This window comes from Schistocerca piceifrons, unplaced genomic scaffold, assembly GCF_021461385.2.
Source record: "Schistocerca piceifrons isolate TAMUIC-IGC-003096 unplaced genomic scaffold, iqSchPice1.1 HiC_scaffold_573, whole genome shotgun sequence".
In the NCBI taxonomy this organism is placed as follows: domain Eukaryota; kingdom Metazoa; phylum Arthropoda; class Insecta; order Orthoptera; family Acrididae; genus Schistocerca; species Schistocerca piceifrons.
This window is the reverse complement of record NW_025728814.1, coordinates 48,004-67,703: the sequence shown is the minus strand read 5'-3', so window position 1 is coordinate 67,703 and position 19,700 is coordinate 48,004. Positions and strand designations below refer to the sequence as shown.

General features: G+C 52.5%; 39 non-coding genes across 39 annotated transcripts; all 39 read right to left on the bottom strand.

The window, feature by feature from the left end:
* Positions 1-80: 80 nt before the first annotated feature.
* Positions 81-162, bottom strand: Trnal-aag. The gene has a single exon. It is a non-coding gene; the product is annotated as a tRNA-Leu (tRNA).
* Positions 163-449: 287 nt separating this feature from the next.
* Positions 450-521, bottom strand: Trnah-gug. Its single transcript has one exon. It is a non-coding gene; the product is annotated as a tRNA-His (tRNA).
* A 371-nt stretch (positions 522-892) lies between these two features.
* Positions 893-964, bottom strand: Trnae-cuc. Its single transcript has one exon. It is a non-coding gene; the product is annotated as a tRNA-Glu (tRNA).
* Positions 965-1,242: 278 nt separating this feature from the next.
* On the bottom strand, positions 1,243-1,324 carry Trnal-cag. The gene has a single exon. It is a non-coding gene; the product is annotated as a tRNA-Leu (tRNA).
* Positions 1,325-1,404: 80 nt separating this feature from the next.
* Positions 1,405-1,486, bottom strand: Trnal-aag. Its single transcript has one exon. It is a non-coding gene; the product is annotated as a tRNA-Leu (tRNA).
* Positions 1,487-1,773: 287 nt separating this feature from the next.
* Positions 1,774-1,845, bottom strand: Trnah-gug. Its single transcript has one exon. It is a non-coding gene; the product is annotated as a tRNA-His (tRNA).
* Positions 1,846-2,216: 371 nt separating this feature from the next.
* Positions 2,217-2,288, bottom strand: Trnae-cuc. Its single transcript has one exon. It is a non-coding gene; the product is annotated as a tRNA-Glu (tRNA).
* Positions 2,289-2,566: 278 nt separating this feature from the next.
* Positions 2,567-2,648, bottom strand: Trnal-cag. Its single transcript has one exon. It is a non-coding gene; the product is annotated as a tRNA-Leu (tRNA).
* A 287-nt stretch (positions 2,649-2,935) lies between these two features.
* Positions 2,936-3,007, bottom strand: Trnah-gug. The gene has a single exon. It is a non-coding gene; the product is annotated as a tRNA-His (tRNA).
* A 371-nt stretch (positions 3,008-3,378) lies between these two features.
* Positions 3,379-3,450, bottom strand: Trnae-cuc. Its single transcript has one exon. It is a non-coding gene; the product is annotated as a tRNA-Glu (tRNA).
* Positions 3,451-3,728: 278 nt separating this feature from the next.
* Positions 3,729-3,810, bottom strand: Trnal-cag. The gene has a single exon. It is a non-coding gene; the product is annotated as a tRNA-Leu (tRNA).
* An 80-nt stretch (positions 3,811-3,890) lies between these two features.
* On the bottom strand, positions 3,891-3,972 carry Trnal-aag. The gene has a single exon. It is a non-coding gene; the product is annotated as a tRNA-Leu (tRNA).
* A 287-nt stretch (positions 3,973-4,259) lies between these two features.
* Positions 4,260-4,331, bottom strand: Trnah-gug. The gene has a single exon. It is a non-coding gene; the product is annotated as a tRNA-His (tRNA).
* A 371-nt stretch (positions 4,332-4,702) lies between these two features.
* Trnae-cuc lies at positions 4,703-4,774 on the bottom strand. The gene has a single exon. It is a non-coding gene; the product is annotated as a tRNA-Glu (tRNA).
* A 278-nt stretch (positions 4,775-5,052) lies between these two features.
* Trnal-cag lies at positions 5,053-5,134 on the bottom strand. Its single transcript has one exon. It is a non-coding gene; the product is annotated as a tRNA-Leu (tRNA).
* An 80-nt stretch (positions 5,135-5,214) lies between these two features.
* Trnal-aag lies at positions 5,215-5,296 on the bottom strand. The gene has a single exon. It is a non-coding gene; the product is annotated as a tRNA-Leu (tRNA).
* A 287-nt stretch (positions 5,297-5,583) lies between these two features.
* Trnah-gug lies at positions 5,584-5,655 on the bottom strand. The gene has a single exon. It is a non-coding gene; the product is annotated as a tRNA-His (tRNA).
* A 371-nt stretch (positions 5,656-6,026) lies between these two features.
* Trnae-cuc lies at positions 6,027-6,098 on the bottom strand. Its single transcript has one exon. It is a non-coding gene; the product is annotated as a tRNA-Glu (tRNA).
* A 278-nt stretch (positions 6,099-6,376) lies between these two features.
* Trnal-cag lies at positions 6,377-6,458 on the bottom strand. Its single transcript has one exon. It is a non-coding gene; the product is annotated as a tRNA-Leu (tRNA).
* An 80-nt stretch (positions 6,459-6,538) lies between these two features.
* Positions 6,539-6,620, bottom strand: Trnal-aag. Its single transcript has one exon. It is a non-coding gene; the product is annotated as a tRNA-Leu (tRNA).
* Positions 6,621-6,907: 287 nt separating this feature from the next.
* On the bottom strand, positions 6,908-6,979 carry Trnah-gug. The gene has a single exon. It is a non-coding gene; the product is annotated as a tRNA-His (tRNA).
* Positions 6,980-7,350: 371 nt separating this feature from the next.
* Trnae-cuc lies at positions 7,351-7,422 on the bottom strand. The gene has a single exon. It is a non-coding gene; the product is annotated as a tRNA-Glu (tRNA).
* Positions 7,423-7,700: 278 nt separating this feature from the next.
* Positions 7,701-7,782, bottom strand: Trnal-cag. The gene has a single exon. It is a non-coding gene; the product is annotated as a tRNA-Leu (tRNA).
* Positions 7,783-8,069: 287 nt separating this feature from the next.
* On the bottom strand, positions 8,070-8,141 carry Trnah-gug. Its single transcript has one exon. It is a non-coding gene; the product is annotated as a tRNA-His (tRNA).
* A 371-nt stretch (positions 8,142-8,512) lies between these two features.
* Trnae-cuc lies at positions 8,513-8,584 on the bottom strand. The gene has a single exon. It is a non-coding gene; the product is annotated as a tRNA-Glu (tRNA).
* Positions 8,585-8,862: 278 nt separating this feature from the next.
* Trnal-cag lies at positions 8,863-8,944 on the bottom strand. The gene has a single exon. It is a non-coding gene; the product is annotated as a tRNA-Leu (tRNA).
* Positions 8,945-9,024: 80 nt separating this feature from the next.
* On the bottom strand, positions 9,025-9,106 carry Trnal-aag. Its single transcript has one exon. It is a non-coding gene; the product is annotated as a tRNA-Leu (tRNA).
* A 287-nt stretch (positions 9,107-9,393) lies between these two features.
* On the bottom strand, positions 9,394-9,465 carry Trnah-gug. The gene has a single exon. It is a non-coding gene; the product is annotated as a tRNA-His (tRNA).
* A 382-nt stretch (positions 9,466-9,847) lies between these two features.
* On the bottom strand, positions 9,848-9,919 carry Trnae-cuc. The gene has a single exon. It is a non-coding gene; the product is annotated as a tRNA-Glu (tRNA).
* A 278-nt stretch (positions 9,920-10,197) lies between these two features.
* Trnal-cag lies at positions 10,198-10,279 on the bottom strand. The gene has a single exon. It is a non-coding gene; the product is annotated as a tRNA-Leu (tRNA).
* An 80-nt stretch (positions 10,280-10,359) lies between these two features.
* Positions 10,360-10,441, bottom strand: Trnal-aag. The gene has a single exon. It is a non-coding gene; the product is annotated as a tRNA-Leu (tRNA).
* A 287-nt stretch (positions 10,442-10,728) lies between these two features.
* Trnah-gug lies at positions 10,729-10,800 on the bottom strand. The gene has a single exon. It is a non-coding gene; the product is annotated as a tRNA-His (tRNA).
* A 371-nt stretch (positions 10,801-11,171) lies between these two features.
* Trnae-cuc lies at positions 11,172-11,243 on the bottom strand. The gene has a single exon. It is a non-coding gene; the product is annotated as a tRNA-Glu (tRNA).
* Positions 11,244-11,521: 278 nt separating this feature from the next.
* On the bottom strand, positions 11,522-11,603 carry Trnal-cag. Its single transcript has one exon. It is a non-coding gene; the product is annotated as a tRNA-Leu (tRNA).
* A 6,342-nt stretch (positions 11,604-17,945) lies between these two features.
* On the bottom strand, positions 17,946-18,027 carry Trnal-aag. Its single transcript has one exon. It is a non-coding gene; the product is annotated as a tRNA-Leu (tRNA).
* A 287-nt stretch (positions 18,028-18,314) lies between these two features.
* On the bottom strand, positions 18,315-18,386 carry Trnah-gug. Its single transcript has one exon. It is a non-coding gene; the product is annotated as a tRNA-His (tRNA).
* A 371-nt stretch (positions 18,387-18,757) lies between these two features.
* Trnae-cuc lies at positions 18,758-18,829 on the bottom strand. Its single transcript has one exon. It is a non-coding gene; the product is annotated as a tRNA-Glu (tRNA).
* Positions 18,830-19,107: 278 nt separating this feature from the next.
* On the bottom strand, positions 19,108-19,189 carry Trnal-cag. The gene has a single exon. It is a non-coding gene; the product is annotated as a tRNA-Leu (tRNA).
* A 287-nt stretch (positions 19,190-19,476) lies between these two features.
* On the bottom strand, positions 19,477-19,548 carry Trnah-gug. Its single transcript has one exon. It is a non-coding gene; the product is annotated as a tRNA-His (tRNA).
* Between the last annotated feature and the right edge of the window lie 152 nt (positions 19,549-19,700).

Below are 19,700 nucleotides of genomic sequence, written 5' to 3'. Positions count from 1 at the left end.
TACGCGCCACGGCGGTCACAGGAGCTGCCTTCTTACCCACGAGACCACACCGCAATGGAACAAAAACGAGAAGTAAAAATTGGCAGCGGTGGGATTCGAACCCACGCCTCCGAAGAGACTGGTGCCTTAAACCAGCGCCTTAGACCGCTCGGCCACGCTACCTGCGTCAGTGTTCTTCGCTTTTGTAGAAACAGTGCACGACACAGCTTCCTGTTCTGCTGCGACTGGCTGCTCATCCATTGCACCTCAAACAACTGCCCTTTTTGAATAGAGATTAACTACACAGGCAGCTGCCCGCGCTCTGGTGCGGCGGCATTGCGTGTTGATAATGAACTGGTAGTGCCACCTGCAGCCTGCGGAACATGAGTGAAAAATGAAGAGGGCACCGTGATTTCAAACACTGAGTCACAATCGTCACTGCAGCGACAGCAAGGCAAAACTTTAAAATTTGCCGTGACCAGGATTCGAACCTGGGTTATTGCGGCCACAACGCAATGTCCTAACCACTAGACGATCACGGCCACGGAAGCACCGCCGAGAGCAGTTCTCGCGACTGCAAGTGGCGATGCACAGCAAAGCTCAGCCCACACACCACTGTGTCTCCCCACAGCTGTGTCAGACGCGGTCTCCATTACATGTGTACTGGCAAACGAACGTGTCTGCGCTGTTAGGACACTAAGCAGTGTGGTTAGCTGCATTCAACCCCCGTGGCAATGTCTTGCAGTCCTCCAGCTCTGTTGACCACAGGTAGGTGCCTCGATAAGAGGTGGATAGATGTCGCATCGCTCTCGCCGTCACTTGTCACCACGAATCGTACTTAACGTAGTTTTCTGCAAGCGTCAGCCGAGCTAAGTCGGGACAAGTCGCATAAGAGGAGCAACAAAATGCGCTTTTCCGGTACCGGGAATCGAACCCGGGCCTCCTGGGTGAGAGCCAGGTATCCTAGCCACTAGACCACACCGGATAACGACGCCAGGGCTCCTCCAGCGAACACAGCAGGCTATACACAATCTACTTGACGACAACGGCAAAAGTTAGCGTTTCCACTTTATAGAACGTCGTGCTCTGGACACATTTCGTGGAGACGGACGCCAGCAATCGTGACACCAAACTGCGCTTGTGAATCCTGTCGTTGCACCACGCACTGTGCTGCTACGACAATTTAAGAAAGAGACGCTCACGGCTTGCTGTGCTGTTTTCGTCGCGGGTAATCAGTGCTACGGCTTCCGAGACAGAAAACACTGGCAGCGGTGGGATTCGAACCCACGCCTCCGAAGAGACTGGTGCCTGAAACCAGCGCCTTAGACCGCTCGGCCACGCTACCTACGCGCCACGGCGGTCACAGGAGCTGCCTTCTTACCCACGAGACCACACCGCAATGGAACAAAAACGAGAAGTAAAAATTGGCAGCGGTGGGATTCGAACCCACGCCTCCGAAGAGACTGGTGCCTTAAACCAGCGCCTTAGACCGCTCGGCCACGCTACCTGCGTCAGTGTTCTTCGCTTTTGTAGAAACAGTGCACGACACAGCTTCCTGTTCTGCTGCGACTGGCTGCTCATCCATTGCACCTCAAACAACTGCCCTTTTTGAATAGAGATTAACTACACAGGCAGCTGCCCGCGCTCTGGTGCGGCGGCATTGCGTGTTGATAATGAACTGGTAGTGCCACCTGCAGCCTGCGGAACATGAGTGAAAAATGAAGAGGGCACCGTGATTTCAAACACTGAGTCACAATCGTCACTGCAGCGACAGCAAGGCAAAACTTTAAAATTTGCCGTGACCAGGATTCGAACCTGGGTTATTGCGGCCACAACGCAATGTCCTAACCACTAGACGATCACGGCCACGGAAGCACCGCCGAGAGCAGTTCTCGCGACTGCAAGTGGCGATGCACAGCAAAGCTCAGCCCACACACCACTGTGTCTCCCCACAGCTGTGTCAGACGCGGTCTCCATTACATGTGTACTGGCAAACGAACGTGTCTGCGCTGTTAGGACACTAAGCAGTGTGGTTAGCTGCATTCAACCCCCGTGGCAATGTCTTGCAGTCCTCCAGCTCTGTTGACCACAGGTAGGTGCCTCGATAAGAGGTGGATAGATGTCGCATCGCTCTCGCCGTCACTTGTCACCACGAATCGTACTTAACGTAGTTTTCTGCAAGCGTCAGCCGAGCTAAGTCGGGACAAGTCGCATAAGAGGAGCAACAAAATGCGCTTTTCCGGTACCGGGAATCGAACCCGGGCCTCCTGGGTGAGAGCCAGGTATCCTAGCCACTAGACCACACCGGATAACGACGCCAGGGCTCCTCCAGCGAACACAGCAGGCTATACACAATCTACTTGACGACAACGGCAAAAGTTAGCGTTTCCACTTTATAGAACGTCGTGCTCTGGACACATTTCGTGGAGACGGACGCCAGCAATCGTGACACCAAACTGCGCTTGTGAATCCTGTCGTTGCACCACGCACTGTGCTGCTACGACAATTTAAGAAAGAGACGCTCACGGCTTGCTGTGCTGTTTTCGTCGCGGGTAATCAGTGCTACGGCTTCCGAGACAGAAAACACTGGCAGCGGTGGGATTCGAACCCACGCCTCCGAAGAGACTGGTGCCTGAAACCAGCGCCTTAGACCGCTCGGCCACGCTACCTGCGTCAGTGTTCTTCGCTTTTGTAGAAACAGTGCACGACACAGCTTCCTGTTCTGCTGCGACTGGCTGCTCATCCATTGCACCTCAAACAACTGCCCTTTTTGAATAGAGATTAACTACACAGGCAGCTGCCCGCGCTCTGGTGCGGCGGCATTGCGTGTTGATAATGAACTGGTAGTGCCACCTGCAGCCTGCGGAACATGAGTGAAAAATGAAGAGGGCACCGTGATTTCAAACACTGAGTCACAATCGTCACTGCAGCGACAGCAAGGCAAAACTTTAAAATTTGCCGTGACCAGGATTCGAACCTGGGTTATTGCGGCCACAACGCAATGTCCTAACCACTAGACGATCACGGCCACGGAAGCACCGCCGAGAGCAGTTCTCGCGACTGCAAGTGGCGATGCACAGCAAAGCTCAGCCCACACACCACTGTGTCTCCCCACAGCTGTGTCAGACGCGGTCTCCATTACATGTGTACTGGCAAACGAACGTGTCTGCGCTGTTAGGACACTAAGCAGTGTGGTTAGCTGCATTCAACCCCCGTGGCAATGTCTTGCAGTCCTCCAGCTCTGTTGACCACAGGTAGGTGCCTCGATAAGAGGTGGATAGATGTCGCATCGCTCTCGCCGTCACTTGTCACCACGAATCGTACTTAACGTAGTTTTCTGCAAGCGTCAGCCGAGCTAAGTCGGGACAAGTCGCATAAGAGGAGCAACAAAATGCGCTTTTCCGGTACCGGGAATCGAACCCGGGCCTCCTGGGTGAGAGCCAGGTATCCTAGCCACTAGACCACACCGGATAACGACGCCAGGGCTCCTCCAGCGAACACAGCAGGCTATACACAATCTACTTGACGACAACGGCAAAAGTTAGCGTTTCCACTTTATAGAACGTCGTGCTCTGGACACATTTCGTGGAGACGGACGCCAGCAATCGTGACACCAAACTGCGCTTGTGAATCCTGTCGTTGCACCACGCACTGTGCTGCTACGACAATTTAAGAAAGAGACGCTCACGGCTTGCTGTGCTGTTTTCGTCGCGGGTAATCAGTGCTACGGCTTCCGAGACAGAAAACACTGGCAGCGGTGGGATTCGAACCCACGCCTCCGAAGAGACTGGTGCCTGAAACCAGCGCCTTAGACCGCTCGGCCACGCTACCTACGCGCCACGGCGGTCACAGGAGCTGCCTTCTTACCCACGAGACCACACCGCAATGGAACAAAAACGAGAAGTAAAAATTGGCAGCGGTGGGATTCGAACCCACGCCTCCGAAGAGACTGGTGCCTTAAACCAGCGCCTTAGACCGCTCGGCCACGCTACCTGCGTCAGTGTTCTTCGCTTTTGTAGAAACAGTGCACGACACAGCTTCCTGTTCTGCTGCGACTGGCTGCTCATCCATTGCACCTCAAACAACTGCCCTTTTTGAATAGAGATTAACTACACAGGCAGCTGCCCGCGCTCTGGTGCGGCGGCATTGCGTGTTGATAATGAACTGGTAGTGCCACCTGCAGCCTGCGGAACATGAGTGAAAAATGAAGAGGGCACCGTGATTTCAAACACTGAGTCACAATCGTCACTGCAGCGACAGCAAGGCAAAACTTTAAAATTTGCCGTGACCAGGATTCGAACCTGGGTTATTGCGGCCACAACGCAATGTCCTAACCACTAGACGATCACGGCCACGGAAGCACCGCCGAGAGCAGTTCTCGCGACTGCAAGTGGCGATGCACAGCAAAGCTCAGCCCACACACCACTGTGTCTCCCCACAGCTGTGTCAGACGCGGTCTCCATTACATGTGTACTGGCAAACGAACGTGTCTGCGCTGTTAGGACACTAAGCAGTGTGGTTAGCTGCATTCAACCCCCGTGGCAATGTCTTGCAGTCCTCCAGCTCTGTTGACCACAGGTAGGTGCCTCGATAAGAGGTGGATAGATGTCGCATCGCTCTCGCCGTCACTTGTCACCACGAATCGTACTTAACGTAGTTTTCTGCAAGCGTCAGCCGAGCTAAGTCGGGACAAGTCGCATAAGAGGAGCAACAAAATGCGCTTTTCCGGTACCGGGAATCGAACCCGGGCCTCCTGGGTGAGAGCCAGGTATCCTAGCCACTAGACCACACCGGATAACGACGCCAGGGCTCCTCCAGCGAACACAGCAGGCTATACACAATCTACTTGACGACAACGGCAAAAGTTAGCGTTTCCACTTTATAGAACGTCGTGCTCTGGACACATTTCGTGGAGACGGACGCCAGCAATCGTGACACCAAACTGCGCTTGTGAATCCTGTCGTTGCACCACGCACTGTGCTGCTACGACAATTTAAGAAAGAGACGCTCACGGCTTGCTGTGCTGTTTTCGTCGCGGGTAATCAGTGCTACGGCTTCCGAGACAGAAAACACTGGCAGCGGTGGGATTCGAACCCACGCCTCCGAAGAGACTGGTGCCTGAAACCAGCGCCTTAGACCGCTCGGCCACGCTACCTACGCGCCACGGCGGTCACAGGAGCTGCCTTCTTACCCACGAGACCACACCGCAATGGAACAAAAACGAGAAGTAAAAATTGGCAGCGGTGGGATTCGAACCCACGCCTCCGAAGAGACTGGTGCCTTAAACCAGCGCCTTAGACCGCTCGGCCACGCTACCTGCGTCAGTGTTCTTCGCTTTTGTAGAAACAGTGCACGACACAGCTTCCTGTTCTGCTGCGACTGGCTGCTCATCCATTGCACCTCAAACAACTGCCCTTTTTGAATAGAGATTAACTACACAGGCAGCTGCCCGCGCTCTGGTGCGGCGGCATTGCGTGTTGATAATGAACTGGTAGTGCCACCTGCAGCCTGCGGAACATGAGTGAAAAATGAAGAGGGCACCGTGATTTCAAACACTGAGTCACAATCGTCACTGCAGCGACAGCAAGGCAAAACTTTAAAATTTGCCGTGACCAGGATTCGAACCTGGGTTATTGCGGCCACAACGCAATGTCCTAACCACTAGACGATCACGGCCACGGAAGCACCGCCGAGAGCAGTTCTCGCGACTGCAAGTGGCGATGCACAGCAAAGCTCAGCCCACACACCACTGTGTCTCCCCACAGCTGTGTCAGACGCGGTCTCCATTACATGTGTACTGGCAAACGAACGTGTCTGCGCTGTTAGGACACTAAGCAGTGTGGTTAGCTGCATTCAACCCCCGTGGCAATGTCTTGCAGTCCTCCAGCTCTGTTGACCACAGGTAGGTGCCTCGATAAGAGGTGGATAGATGTCGCATCGCTCTCGCCGTCACTTGTCACCACGAATCGTACTTAACGTAGTTTTCTGCAAGCGTCAGCCGAGCTAAGTCGGGACAAGTCGCATAAGAGGAGCAACAAAATGCGCTTTTCCGGTACCGGGAATCGAACCCGGGCCTCCTGGGTGAGAGCCAGGTATCCTAGCCACTAGACCACACCGGATAACGACGCCAGGGCTCCTCCAGCGAACACAGCAGGCTATACACAATCTACTTGACGACAACGGCAAAAGTTAGCGTTTCCACTTTATAGAACGTCGTGCTCTGGACACATTTCGTGGAGACGGACGCCAGCAATCGTGACACCAAACTGCGCTTGTGAATCCTGTCGTTGCACCACGCACTGTGCTGCTACGACAATTTAAGAAAGAGACGCTCACGGCTTGCTGTGCTGTTTTCGTCGCGGGTAATCAGTGCTACGGCTTCCGAGACAGAAAACACTGGCAGCGGTGGGATTCGAACCCACGCCTCCGAAGAGACTGGTGCCTGAAACCAGCGCCTTAGACCGCTCGGCCACGCTACCTACGCGCCACGGCGGTCACAGGAGCTGCCTTCTTACCCACGAGACCACACCGCAATGGAACAAAAACGAGAAGTAAAAATTGGCAGCGGTGGGATTCGAACCCACGCCTCCGAAGACACTGGTGCCTTAAACCAGCGCCTTAGACCGCTCGGCCACGCTACCTGCGTCAGTGTTCTTCGCTTTTGTAGAAACAGTGCACGACACAGCTTCCTGTTCTGCTGCGACTGGCTGCTCATCCATTGCACCTCAAACAACTGCCCTTTTTGAATAGAGATTAACTACACAGGCAGCTGCCCGCGCTCTGGTGCGGCGGCATTGCGTGTTGATAATGAACTGGTAGTGCCACCTGCAGCCTGCGGAACATGAGTGAAAAATGAAGAGGGCACCGTGATTTCAAACACTGAGTCACAATCGTCACTGCAGCGACAGCAAGGCAAAACTTTAAAATTTGCCGTGACCAGGATTCGAACCTGGGTTATTGCGGCCACAACGCAATGTCCTAACCACTAGACGATCACGGCCACGGAAGCACCGCCGAGAGCAGTTCTCGCGACTGCAAGTGGCGATGCACAGCAAAGCTCAGCCCACACACCACTGTGTCTCCCCACAGCTGTGTCAGACGCGGTCTCCATTACATGTGTACTGGCAAACGAACGTGTCTGCGCTGTTAGGACACTAAGCAGTGTGGTTAGCTGCATTCAACCCCCGTGGCAATGTCTTGCAGTCCTCCAGCTCTGTTGACCACAGGTAGGTGCCTCGATAAGAGGTGGATAGATGTCGCATCGCTCTCGCCGTCACTTGTCACCACGAATCGTACTTAACGTAGTTTTCTGCAAGCGTCAGCCGAGCTAAGTCGGGACAAGTCGCATAAGAGGAGCAACAAAATGCGCTTTTCCGGTACCGGGAATCGAACCCGGGCCTCCTGGGTGAGAGCCAGGTATCCTAGCCACTAGACCACACCGGATAACGACGCCAGGGCTCCTCCAGCGAACACAGCAGGCTATACACAATCTACTTGACGACAACGGCAAAAGTTAGCGTTTCCACTTTATAGAACGTCGTGCTCTGGACACATTTCGTGGAGACGGACGCCAGCAATCGTGACACCAAACTGCGCTTGTGAATCCTGTCGTTGCACCACGCACTGTGCTGCTACGACAATTTAAGAAAGAGACGCTCACGGCTTGCTGTGCTGTTTTCGTCGCGGGTAATCAGTGCTACGGCTTCCGAGACAGAAAACACTGGCAGCGGTGGGATTCGAACCCACGCCTCCGAAGAGACTGGTGCCTGAAACCAGCGCCTTAGACCGCTCGGCCACGCTACCTGCGTCAGTGTTCTTCGCTTTTGTAGAAACAGTGCACGACACAGCTTCCTGTTCTGCTGCGACTGGCTGCTCATCCATTGCACCTCAAACAACTGCCCTTTTTGAATAGAGATTAACTACACAGGCAGCTGCCCGCGCTCTGGTGCGGCGGCATTGCGTGTTGATAATGAACTGGTAGTGCCACCTGCAGCCTGCGGAACATGAGTGAAAAATGAAGAGGGCACCGTGATTTCAAACACTGAGTCACAATCGTCACTGCAGCGACAGCAAGGCAAAACTTTAAAATTTGCCGTGACCAGGATTCGAACCTGGGTTATTGCGGCCACAACGCAATGTCCTAACCACTAGACGATCACGGCCACGGAAGCACCGCCGAGAGCAGTTCTCGCGACTGCAAGTGGCGATGCACAGCAAAGCTCAGCCCACACACCACTGTGTCTCCCCACAGCTGTGTCAGACGCGGTCTCCATTACATGTGTACTGGCAAACGAACGTGTCTGCGCTGTTAGGACACTAAGCAGTGTGGTTAGCTGCATTCAACCCCCGTGGCAATGTCTTGCAGTCCTCCAGCTCTGTTGACCACAGGTAGGTGCCTCGATAAGAGGTGGATAGATGTCGCATCGCTCTCGCCGTCACTTGTCACCACGAATCGTACTTAACGTAGTTTTCTGCAAGCGTCAGCCGAGCTAAGTCGGGACAAGTCGCATAAGAGGAGCAACAAAATGCGCTTTTCCGGTACCGGGAATCGAACCCGGGCCTCCTGGGTGAGAGCCAGGTATCCTAGCCACTAGACCACACCGGATAACGACGCCAGGGCTCCTCCAGCGAACACAGCAGGCTATACACAATCTACTTGACGACAACGGCAAAAGTTAGCGTTTCCACTTTATAGAACGTCGTGCTCTGGACACATTTCGTGGAGACGGACGCCAGCAATCGTGACACCAAACTGCGCTTGTGAATCCTGTCGTTGCACCACGCACTGTGCTGCTACGACAATTTAAGAAAGAGACGCTCACGGCTTGCTGTGCTGTTTTCGTCGCGGGTAATCAGTGCTACGGCTTCCGAGACAGAAAACACTGGCAGCGGTGGGATTCGAACCCACGCCTCCGAAGAGACTGGTGCCTGAAACCAGCGCCTTAGACCGCTCGGCCACGCTACCTACGCGCCACGGCGGTCACAGGAGCTGCCTTCTTACCCACGAGACCACACCGCAATGGAACAAAAACGAGAAGTAAAAATTGGCAGCGGTGGGATTCGAACCCACGCCTCCGAAGAGACTGGTGCCTTAAACCAGCGCCTTAGACCGCTCGGCCACGCTACCTGCGTCAGTGTTCTTCGCTTTTGTAGAAACAGTGCACGACACAGCTTCCTGTTCTGCTGCGACTGGCTGCTCATCCATTGCACCTCAAACAACTGCCCTTTTTGAATAGAGATTAACTACACAGGCAGCTGCCCGCGCTCTGGTGCGGCGGCATTGCGTGTTGATAATGAACTGGTAGTGCCACCTGCAGCCTGCGGAACATGAGTGAAAAATGAAGAGGGCACCGTGATTTCAAACACTGAGTCACAATCGTCACTGCAGCGACAGCAAGGCAAAACTTTAAAATTTGCCGTGACCAGGATTCGAACCTGGGTTATTGCGGCCACAACGCAATGTCCTAACCACTAGACGATCACGGCCACGGAAGCACCGCCGAGAGCAGTTCTCGCGACTGCAAGTGGCGATGCACAGCAAAGCTCAGCCCACACACCACTGTGTCTCCCCACAGCTGTGTCAGACGCGGTCTCCATTACATGTGTACTGGCAAACGAACGTGTCTGCGCTGTTAGGACACTAAGCAGTGTGGTTAGCTGCATTCAACCCCCGTGGCAATGTCTTGCAGTCCTCCAGCTCTGTTGACCACAGGTAGGTGCCTCGATAAGAGGTGGATAGATGTCGCATCGCTCTCGCCGTCACTTGTCACCACGAATCGTACTTAACGTAGTTTTCTGCAAGCGTCAGCGGAGCGTCAGCCGAGCTAAGTCGGGACAAGTCGCATAAGAGGAGCAACAAAATGCGCTTTTCCGGTACCGGGAATCGAACCCGGGCCTCCTGGGTGAGAGCCAGGTATCCTAGCCACTAGACCACACCGGATAACGACGCCAGGGCTCCTCCAGCGAACACAGCAGGCTATACACAATCTACTTGACGACAACGGCAAAAGTTAGCGTTTCCACTTTATAGAACGTCGTGCTCTGGACACATTTCGTGGAGACGGACGCCAGCAATCGTGACACCAAACTGCGCTTGTGAATCCTGTCGTTGCACCACGCACTGTGCTGCTACGACAATTTAAGAAAGAGACGCTCACGGCTTGCTGTGCTGTTTTCGTCGCGGGTAATCAGTGCTACGGCTTCCGAGACAGAAAACACTGGCAGCGGTGGGATTCGAACCCACGCCTCCGAAGAGACTGGTGCCTGAAACCAGCGCCTTAGACCGCTCGGCCACGCTACCTACGCGCCACGGCGGTCACAGGAGCTGCCTTCTTACCCACGAGACCACACCGCAATGGAACAAAAACGAGAAGTAAAAATTGGCAGCGGTGGGATTCGAACCCACGCCTCCGAAGAGACTGGTGCCTTAAACCAGCGCCTTAGACCGCTCGGCCACGCTACCTGCGTCAGTGTTCTTCGCTTTTGTAGAAACAGTGCACGACACAGCTTCCTGTTCTGCTGCGACTGGCTGCTCATCCATTGCACCTCAAACAACTGCCCTTTTTGAATAGAGATTAACTACACAGGCAGCTGCCCGCGCTCTGGTGCGGCGGCATTGCGTGTTGATAATGAACTGGTAGTGCCACCTGCAGCCTGCGGAACATGAGTGAAAAATGAAGAGGGCACCGTGATTTCAAACACTGAGTCACAATCGTCACTGCAGCGACAGCAAGGCAAAACTTTAAAATTTGCCGTGACCAGGATTCGAACCTGGGTTATTGCGGCCACAACGCAATGTCCTAACCACTAGACGATCACGGCCACGGAAGCACCGCCGAGAGCAGTTCTCGCGACTGCAAGTGGCGATGCACAGCAAAGCTCAGCCCACACACCACTGTGTCTCCCCACAGCTGTGTCAGACGCGGTCTCCATTACATGTGTACTGGCAAACGAACGTGTCTGCGCTGTTAGGACACTAAGCAGTGTGGTTAGCTGCATTCAACCCCCGTGGCAATGTCTTGCAGTCCTCCAGCTCTGTTGACCACAGGTAGGTGCCTCGATAAGAGGTGGATAGATGTCGCATCGCTCTCGCCGTCACTTGTCACCACGAATCGTACTTAACGTAGTTTTCTGCAAGCGTCAGCCGAGCTAAGTCGGGACAAGTCGCATAAGAGGAGCAACAAAATGCGCTTTTCCGGTACCGGGAATCGAACCCGGGCCTCCTGGGTGAGAGCCAGGTATCCTAGCCACTAGACCACACCGGATAACGACGCCAGGGCTCCTCCAGCGAACACAGCAGGCTATACACAATCTACTTGACGACAACGGCAAAAGTTAGCGTTTCCACTTTATAGAACGTCGTGCTCTGGACACATTTCGTGGAGACGGACGCCAGCAATCGTGACACCAAACTGCGCTTGTGAATCCTGTCGTTGCACCACGCACTGTGCTGCTACGACAATTTAAGAAAGAGACGCTCACGGCTTGCTGTGCTGTTTTCGTCGCGGGTAATCAGTGCTACGGCTTCCGAGACAGAAAACACTGGCAGCGGTGGGATTCGAACCCACGCCTCCGAAGAGACTGGTGCCTGAAACCAGCGCCTTAGACCGCTCGGCCACGCTACCTACGCGCCACGGCGGTCACAGGAGCTGCCTTCTTACCCACGAGACCACACCGCAATGGAACAAAAACGAGAAGTAAAAATTGGCAGCTTTTTCTTTTTTTTTTTTTTTTTTTTTTTTTTTTTTTTTTTTTTTTTTTTTTTTTTTGGCCTCCCAACTCCCCTTATAGCCCGGCCTTGCGCTCTCCAATTTTGCCTTCTTCGGCGAGCTTCTTCAGCTATAAAATAAAACGGTGCTGCTTGCAAACAGAAAAGACGAATTGTTGCACTGTCCATTCAGTTGAAAACCGTAAACTTCTCGGTATGGTTCCTTGGAAGACGTTGGTGTTCAAGATGAAGTGATGAAATCGGAGATACTGGATTGCTTTGAGGAAAGTTTCTTGTGGCTGTTCACCGCGAACGAAGCATCGAAGGAAAACTAAAACCTCTTGAAGTGAAAGTGCAGGCCTATAATGACAGCAAGCAGTAGCTTTGCGCCTACACGCCTTAAAATAAAAAATGAAAGAATAACAGCGCATGAGGCGCTGTCCACCTAAATTCAGTAAAGGAAAGAATAAAATTGAAAAAAAGTATAAAAAATCAAAACTGCCTGAGTTAGTCCTCTCAGTCACAGGGAAGGAACACCCTTCACACGTCCCATGATTTGTTGTTCAAAATGCTTCGGAGCGGCCATTAAAATAAGTAATGAAAAAAGTCACAAAAATTTAAAAGTATCCACACATGTCAAAGGAATGAGTAGACTCCCGAACTTTCCGAAAACTGTCCGGCGGAAAACGAGAAGGAAAACACAATCCTCTCCGACGTAAGAAAAAGAAAGTAAAAAATCCTCTTTTCTTCAAAACCAAACAATCTCCGTGGCAGCGCGGTGCGTAGCGCATCCTTGAATGTACGCCGATGACGGAGGAACCAGACGGTGTAAAAAAAAAAAAAAAAAAAAAAAAAAAAAATAAATAAATAAAACATAAAGAAATCACTAAACCACAACGAAACACAAACACACACGAACACAGGATAAAACTGTGTTAAACTTTTCGTCGTCGTTTCCACGTTGCAGTCCGGCACAAGCGTAAGCATCGTACTTGTTGAATGATTCACTGTTCCTGTAGTATTCAATTTGCATTAACTATGTATCCGGGCCCGGAGACAATGCAAAACACAGAAGTAAAGAAAAGTCGCAGCAGTGAAGTGTTGCTTACAACAGTTTGTCGTGGGCAAATGCGAGTGCAATGTGCAGAAAATTGGCAAAGATTTTGTCATAGTCTTTCCTGGTTTTAGTGAGGTCATGTTGCGTGGACAAATAAACCAGATAGGCATAGTCGTCCGTAAGTCGCAATTGCAGGAGGGCGAACACAGTGTGAGCCACGATCCACGCAGTGGCGGCACGCTTCGTATGCGGATATGGGTTGAAGTCCGGGATCAATGCCGTGTCCGCAGAAAAGGCGGCAGCGCTGGTCCGATTGATAAGTGCGAGCATCCTGACGGCAATGTTCCAAGCCGACTGTGACCTCAGGCACACGAAACGATGTTCTAAGGTGTCGTCTTGGCGACAGTCTTCACACAAGCTCGATGGAGATAAGTGAATGCGGCGCAGCTTTTCGTTGGTGGGCAGAATTCGGTTAACCACTTGGTACCAAAAGCTGCTGACGTCCGCTGACAGGAAGGGAGCGTGAACATGAGCCCACACCGTCCTCCACGCAGATCGCGGGTAGCGCGCCTCCATCTTATTACCGACTGGCCGTCCTCTTAGTCCCTGGTAGACACGTTTCACAGTCCGTGTGCGAGGGTCGAGTACGTCGGCGGCGAGATAACTTTTTTGAATGTAGTATTCTCGAACATAACGCAGCTGAAACGGTATTGTAGTCGGGTCTAGAGGTGCTACGTCAGAAAGTGGACGATGAATAGCGAACAGAACAGCTGTGGGGCTCGACGGATCCTGTTCAATAGTGACGCTCGTCCGATGAAGGAGCAACGCTGCGGCTTTCATAGCAAAATGAATGAGCCCGAGCCCACCCTGTTCGCGCGGTAAAGTACATGTTTCGTAAGACACCTTGAAAATATGTCCCCGCCACAGTAGCCAATAGACTGCCTGTGTTATGGCTCTGCCCAAATTCTTGGGTACCTGAAATAATTGTGCGAGGTACCAGGCTTTGCTGAGCAAGAAAACATTTATTAAAATCACCCGCTGTGTTAATGCAAGGGTGCGAGTAGCGGACAGGCTAGCCATAGCACGTATGCCATTTAAGACAATACGCCAGTTGTAGGACGCAGTCTGTAACAGATTGGCTTGAAAGCGAACACCCAAAATCTTGTGTTCCTGCTTCACTGTAAACCATGGGCGTTTGAAGCCACGTGTCGCTGCATAAATAGGCAGAAAAACCGTCTTACGGGTATTGATGCTCGCACCGGATGCACGTTCATACTGTGTAAGAACAGCGCGTATTGTATCAAAATCGGTAGCCGAGGACACCAAGAGGCCAAGGTCGTCAGCATAGGCGCGACAAACGTGCTTCTCATCCCCAATACGGATTCCCCTACAAACACTGTGCAACTTACGCAACAAAGGATCTAAGGAGATTGCGTAAAGCGCCATTGACAGAGGGCACCCTTGTTTGACTGAACAGCAGAGCGGAACAGGTTCCGACAAAAATCCATTGATACTAATCCGTGAGGTGGAATTTTTGAAAAGGTTAAAAATCATAGTTATATACTTTACACCGAAACCAAACTTCTGGAGCACTCGCCGGAGATATAGGTGGCTAACTCTGTCAAAAGCCATTGCAAAATCGATGGATAAAATGCCAAAAGGAATCCTATTCGTCGAAGCATAGGCAATGGCATCTCGGTATGTGGACACAGCACCATAGAGAGTGCGTTGAGGCACTGCACAGTATTGAAAGGGACTAATCAGTTTTTTCATGACCAGCTTCATGCGTGAGGAGACACATTTGGTGAAGAGTTTGTAGTCACCATTAAGAAGGGTGATGGGTCTAAGATTGCACAGTTTCCTGGCGACTGGAACCTTAGGAGCCAAGACCACAATCCCTTCCAGGAAGGACGCAGGAACATCCACACCATTTAAAATTTCATTAAAAACATCAGTCAGGGCCGAGCCAAACAAGTGCCAAAAATGCAAATAAAATTCCGGTGGCAACCCATCAGCGCCCGGTGATTTATTCTGGGAACACAGTTTTAGGACATCACTCACTTCGTCCACAGTAAAGTTTTCTGTGAGGCGACGGCGATCCGCTACGGATAAGACGTACGGAACGTCGTGGAGAAGCTCTGAAATCGCGGCAGTATCAGTGTATTTCTCACTGAAAAGTTCGATGAAGTGACGGTGGGCCTCGGCAAGAATTGCCGCCTGGCTATTAAGCCGCGCACCGTCAGCTGATTCCAGCTCTGTGACGTAACGTCGCTTCGCGCGCCGGCGTTCGCGCAGCTGATGAAACACGGAAGGCGCTTCATCAGCAAGCGCCCCGGGGGCTCGGCTCCGTACGACAGATCCGCGTAACGATTCCCTTTTCAAATCCAGAAGACGGAGTTTGATACGCCGAATTGTCGCCATCCGAAGAGCGGGATTAGTTGTGTGCAGGTGGATGGCATCATTTAAACAGCTCTCGTAAAAGTGCAATGTAGAACGCTCCCAGTGAGCAACATCCTGACCGAACTCCAGGATGGCCTTGCGTAATGCCGGCTTAACAAATTCGACCCACCAAGACAAAGTGGAGGCATATAGACCGCGATATTTTAGCACCCTCTGCCACACACGCACGATAACCGGCGCAAAATGTGGGTGTGAGAGATGTCGCACATTAAACTTCCATAATCGACTGGCGCGGGGTTTACCCGCCAATAGAGAATGAAAGCGGCAGACATACGCACAATGATCGGAAAAAATCACGGGGTGAACAGAGGAGTCCGTAAGACAGTGCTGTTTATCACGAGAAACATAAATCCTATCGAGCCGACTCCTTCCCGTGGGATAAAAGAAAGTAAAGCCCACGTCCCGCGGGTGTAAATAACACCACGAGTCAATTAAATTCATCTCAGTAACGAGCGTCTGTAATTCTAGGCATTTATAAGGCCGTGGCTCCTGATCTCTATCGTCCAGCACGCAATTAAAATCGCCGCCCATGACTACGGGCAGGTGGGGGCCCTGTAAAAGGTGACAAATGTCACTGCTATAAAACACACGGCGACGTGGCTGCCCGTCGGCACCAGAAGGGGCGTACACGTTAATATATCGTACGTTGTTGATCGTGCAGGCTACACCACGACCGTTAGGAATTGTAGCGACATTACTATAATCATGACCAACACGAATTAAAATGGCAGTACCACAATTACACTCGATATCAAAGTTCAAGAGCACTTGATAGCCCGGAATGGAGTGAAGTATATCTATCACAACCTCCTGCAAAAACACTACATCAGCAGCAATGTAATTTATAAAACCCACAAAACTTGCAAACTTCACAGGCGACTCCAACTTATTAAGATTAATAGTAGCCACAACTGATGGAGGGCTTGCTACCATAAACAACAGGGAAAAACAAAGAAAACAAATTAGACGACAGGAGTGGACCCACCCTCCTCCTCCATATCGTCCGCCCAGTCACAACGTTCAAACGGTGCAGCTGAAGTAGGCGGTTCTTGTGTGGGAGGTGCGGACGCGGAAACCTGTGAAGGGGGACGCGTGCGACGCTGGGGGGTGTCTTCCGCCTTACGCTTAACCGAAAGTTGTGCCGGGTTCGTTGCCTGAGACGTCGTAGTGTCCATTGCTAGATTTACATCAGAGTGGTGCAACATTTCCTTTAACTGCTGGACAACCTGTTCCCGCCTGTCTGCCGACACACTTGTCGTAGGCGCCGGCTGACTGCTCGCCACAGGACGCTGTGGACGACGCCCCGTCGCAACCGACGGCCGTGATTCGACTACGGGGCGGGGCAAGGGCTTGTGCGCCGGCTTTTGCACAGATTTTTGTTTTTGTTTTGACTTCGGACGGGGAACCTGCTTCCATTCCGGAGACGGGCTGCGTTCTCCGCGAGAAAAAGACCGTGTGTCTAAAATCCGCGAACTACTGGCACTGCGGAAGCGGTCAGTATTGCCACGCCTCTCCGAAACACTTTCACGCCTTGGCTTTGGTTCCTGTGAGGCAGGAGCCGCGTCCGGAACACCCTGAAGCACGGAGGTAGAAGGTGACGAATCCACAACAGCAACAGGGGGGGTAACCACCTGAACGGGTTCTGATCCGGTCCGCTCCGGAACTACTGGCCCAGCCGGAGGCGGAAGCAATACGGTAGCTACGGGAACTGACTGAGAAGAAACGGACATGTTTTGAACAGAATCAAGTCCGGTTGCAGTGGCATCGACATCCATCGCGACCGCATCAACTAAAGGCGTTGCCGTTTCTGCGGAACGTGCCGGTGAACGGGGAACACCTAACAACACGGCCGCGTACGACGCGTCGTCATCTTGCCCACGGGGCGGTAGCTGCACAGGGCGCCTACGCCGAGGACAATTTTGCCGAAAATGGTCGGTGGCATTGCAATAGGAACACGTTTGCGGCTGACCACTATACGAAATAAAAGCTCGGTGGCCGGCCATAACCAAAAACGAGGGAACGTGCTTCCTCACAATCATCTTGACACTACGGATACCGTTCTCAACCTGATATATGTAAGCGGACGACCACTTTTCCTTCGTAATCGACAAAACTGTGCCATAAGGCATAAGGCTACGAGCTATTGTCTCATTCCTAGTCTCAAACGGCAGATTGAATACCCGAACATTTCGAATACCAAATCCAGCATTCGACAGAGTCACATTGCTAATTGTCCCATCAGAGTGTTTGAATTTACGTACGCCACCGTTTTCACTGACAAGGGCGTCGCACAATTCCGGACATTTCAATTTTACAAACAAAGAGTTCAGGAACGCGTCTAATTGCAAGCCTAACACATCACTTTCAGGAATTTTCAAGTCATTTTTCATCCACGAATGAATTTCAAAAGCAGACGGTCGGGTTACGTTTCTATCAAACTCGCATTGGATATTATTTTCTCGGTCTTCGGAATCCATGTTAACTTACAGTTCAGCTGACTAGTGCAGCGAAGAAACAGTCACCGCGATGAACCGCCGCCGACCGCGAAGCACACGTAAACACCGCCCGACACGCCGGAGCGAGCGCGCGATGTGTTCGGGCCCACGACTCCGAAGAGACTGGTGCCTGAAACCAGCGCCTTAGACCGCTCGGCCACGCTACCTACGCGCCACGGCGGTCACAGGAGCTGCCTTCTTACCCACGAGACCACACCGCAATGGAACAAAAACGAGAAGTAAAAATTGGCAGCGGTGGGATTCGAACCCACGCCTCCGAAGAGACTGGTGCCTTAAACCAGCGCCTTAGACCGCTCGGCCACGCTACCTGCGTCAGTGTTCTTCGCTTTTGTAGAAACAGTGCACGACACAGCTTCCTGTTCTGCTGCGACTGGCTGCTCATCCATTGCACCTCAAACAACTGCCCTTTTTGAATAGAGATTAACTACACAGGCAGCTGCCCGCGCTCTGGTGCGGCGGCATTGCGTGTTGATAATGAACTGGTAGTGCCACCTGCAGCCTGCGGAACATGAGTGAAAAATGAAGAGGGCACCGTGATTTCAAACACTGAGTCACAATCGTCACTGCAGCGACAGCAAGGCAAAACTTTAAAATTTGCCGTGACCAGGATTCGAACCTGGGTTATTGCGGCCACAACGCAATGTCCTAACCACTAGACGATCACGGCCACGGAAGCACCGCCGAGAGCAGTTCTCGCGACTGCAAGTGGCGATGCACAGCAAAGCTCAGCCCACACACCACTGTGTCTCCCCACAGCTGTGTCAGACGCGGTCTCCATTACATGTGTACTGGCAAACGAACGTGTCTGCGCTGTTAGGACACTAAGCAGTGTGGTTAGCTGCATTCAACCCCCGTGGCAATGTCTTGCAGTCCTCCAGCTCTGTTGACCACAGGTAGGTGCCTCGATAAGAGGTGGATAGATGTCGCATCGCTCTCGCCGTCACTTGTCACCACGAATCGTACTTAACGTAGTTTTCTGCAAGCGTCAGCCGAGCTAAGTCGGGACAAGTCGCATAAGAGGAGCAACAAAATGCGCTTTTCCGGTACCGGGAATCGAACCCGGGCCTCCTGGGTGAGAGCCAGGTATCCTAGCCACTAGACCACACCGGATAACGACGCCAGGGCTCCTCCAGCGAACACAGCAGGCTATACACAATCTACTTGACGACAACGGCAAAAGTTAGCGTTTCCACTTTATAGAACGTCGTGCTCTGGACACATTTCGTGGAGACGGACGCCAGCAATCGTGACACCAAACTGCGCTTGTGAATCCTGTCGTTGCACCACGCACTGTGCTGCTACGACAATTTAAGAAAGAGACGCTCACGGCTTGCTGTGCTGTTTTCGTCGCGGGTAATCAGTGCTACGGCTTCCGAGACAGAAAACACTGGCAGCGGTGGGATTCGAACCCACGCCTCCGAAGAGACTGGTGCCTGAAACCAGCGCCTTAGACCGCTCGGCCACGCTACCTGCGTCAGTGTTCTTCGCTTTTGTAGAAACAGTGCACGACACAGCTTCCTGTTCTGCTGCGACTGGCTGCTCATCCATTGCACCTCAAACAACTGCCCTTTTTGAATAGAGATTAACTACACAGGCAGCTGCCCGCGCTCTGGTGCGGCGGCATTGCGTGTTGATAATGAACTGGTAGTGCCACCTGCAGCCTGCGGAACATGAGTGAAAAATGAAGAGGGCACCGTGATTTCAAACACTGAGTCACAATCGTCACTGCAGCGACAGCAAGGCAAAACTTTAAAATTTGCCGTGACCAGGATTCGAACCTGGGTTATTGCGGCCACAACGCAATGTCCTAACCACTAGACGATCACGGCCACGGAAGCACCGCCGAGAGCAGTTCTCGCGACTGCAAGTGGCGATGCACAGCAAAGCTCAGCCCACACACCACTGTGTCTCCCCACAGCTGTGTCAGACGCGGTCTCCATTACATGTGTACTGGCAAACGAACGTGTCTGCGCTGTTAGGA